At 33.9% G+C, this 2,326-nt stretch overlaps 1 long non-coding RNA gene across 1 annotated transcript; it reads left to right on the forward strand.

Annotated features, from left to right (window-relative positions):
* Nucleotides 1-73: 73 nt before the first annotated feature.
* LOC110444253 lies at nucleotides 74-1,974 on the forward strand. Its single transcript, XR_002462225.1, has 3 exons — nucleotides 74-377; nucleotides 748-834; nucleotides 1,894-1,974. It is a non-coding gene; the product is annotated as an uncharacterized LOC110444253 (long non-coding RNA).
* Nucleotides 1,975-2,326: the final 352 nt, after the last annotated feature.

Below are 2,326 nucleotides of genomic sequence, written 5' to 3' on the forward strand. Positions count from 1 at the left end.
AGAGCTTTTGTGTGGCGTAATCAAATATTTATACCGTTAAATCCCACTTATCCTGGTAGGTGCTGTTATAGCATTTTAAGTTGTAAATTAGCATTAATATATTCCTGTCAGTCTACCTGTTAACTTGTGAGATAACACTGTAACACACGAGATCCTATTGGCAAGTTGTCTGGCAGTCTAGCTATCACCTGTTGGTGAAAGTAGATATTTAACATTTATTGGGAGGAACAGTTAACAACACTGTGATTGGTGTCGTAACTTAGATTTCTGATATATACAGAATTACTGTAAAGAACCTGAGAGGTTTTAAAAGGAGAATTGGCCATTTTGGCAGTTGTGAAATCATTTGATATGCTGTGATCGATTTTTATCTACGTGTATGTAAACAGTTGTTAGGTTACTGGCTAAGTGAGGAAGTACACTTTTAAGGAGGTGTTATAATTTCCTACAATACCACCACACATATATACTTGATACAGAATTAGTATTACCATAAAATAATTTTAGCAACACAATTCCCACAGGTGAAATAAATTTGAAATTCATTTGATTGCTTTATATGTAAAACATGTACTACTTAATAGAAAACTTTGATGTACCTGTATACTATGCCCTCTGAATTTATCCCCGCACATTCGAGATACTCTTGTCGAGAATTTGGCGATTTTGGATGACTTGATTGAATAAGTGAATTTGATCTAAACCAAATTTTGTATATCACATTTTAACGTTTTTATTCATTTGTAGGGTACGACTCGGAACCTGCGGTCGTTGGATCGTATGCTTGGTACCTACAGAGATGTAGGTCGGGAACAGAGAGGCGCCGTAGACAGGGTAGGTGTCCTAGTTAGTACTCAATGCTGAGTTTAGTCATTGGAAATGACTTTCATTTACAAAATATATACATCATAAAAAGACGTGATAAGGGAAATATTGAAAAATTAACATTTGTCATTTCTGTTTGAAATTTATTGTGTAGGTTCATACAATTTACACAGTTATAAATGACACATTTAGAACGCTATGGACATATCAGAAGTTCATCGTTAAGATACATTATATTACTACGTTGATGTAAAAACGACAATTTTTGTACCTAATCTATTTAATCTATGGCAGAATACTTTGAGTACATGTTGTCGTGTGGTACATTCATGCATTATTAATTAGCTAATTACATAAATGTGTTACCTGTTCTGTCATCTGGTCACTGACAGGTGTGTCCAGGCATGATGTTTTAACAGTAATACTGATCTACTATTGACATCAAAGGAGCTGTAATATTCAACCTGATACTTGTAGCTTTCATGTTCTGTTACAGTTACATGTTCTGTACATTTTCAACATCAAATCATTATCTACATCCATGAAAGCTTGTTATTATCTACTAGTATTTATGCGGGAAAACTCTTAATAAGATTTGTCTTCCTTCAACCATGATCCAAAGAAGTGCAATGTTATAAAATGTGTCTTGAATTACAGTATTAATGATTGTTTTACCAGTATATGAAAATGTGTAAAATTTGATTGCCCATCACATTAATGTCAGATAACATGTTCTGCATCAGTAAAATACAATTTCAAAAATGAAGATGACATCAGAGCTGACTTCAATATTAATTAATTGATGGTATCCAGGTTTTTCCTATTTCCATAATTATTACTTCCTTTAAGAAAGAAGTGTATTTTGTAATATTTTGATAAAATATGGAAAAAAATTGATAGCCATAATAAAAAAAATGAAAAGTTTTTCAATCAGTAGATTACTATTCAATATTAATACATAATTATAGTACCGAAGGTATATGAAGGAAAGAGGACTATGGTTGACAGTCAGTAGTATATATACATATATAGTGTTTGTGGTAATGTGACGGGTATTTGTCTCCACAGTTACGTGATGACTTAAGGACAACACAGGATGAACTCCACCGAGAGAGGGTGAGGAGCCCGCTACACCACCGGGATTATGGGGTACGTCATGTCAGTCACAGTACCACAGTGACTATTAACACACACACAGGGGAATGTAAGGGTACCTCAGTGTTTGTACACATATGTGGTGGTCCTGAATTGTGTTCTTCTGGTAGAGGGAGCCACTGCATGTAATCCTAACTTTAAGTTACAAGTTATATTACAAGTTCACAAAAAAAACAGGAATTCAGGATGGTTTAACAATGAGAAATCGTAGAAATAAAGCACAAAGTTTTGTACAAAGAGTAGTAAACCAAGCAAGGTAATTACATTGTGGGAGGTTAATCATATAAAATACCAGGGATTCCTACTACAGTAGATTTCTCTTAATATCACTTCCCATTTGTCAGAG

The sequence above is a fragment of the Mizuhopecten yessoensis genome, unplaced genomic scaffold (genome assembly GCF_002113885.1).
Source record: "Mizuhopecten yessoensis strain PY_sf001 unplaced genomic scaffold, ASM211388v2 hete_36073694, whole genome shotgun sequence".
In the NCBI taxonomy this organism is placed as follows: domain Eukaryota; kingdom Metazoa; phylum Mollusca; class Bivalvia; order Pectinida; family Pectinidae; genus Mizuhopecten; species Mizuhopecten yessoensis.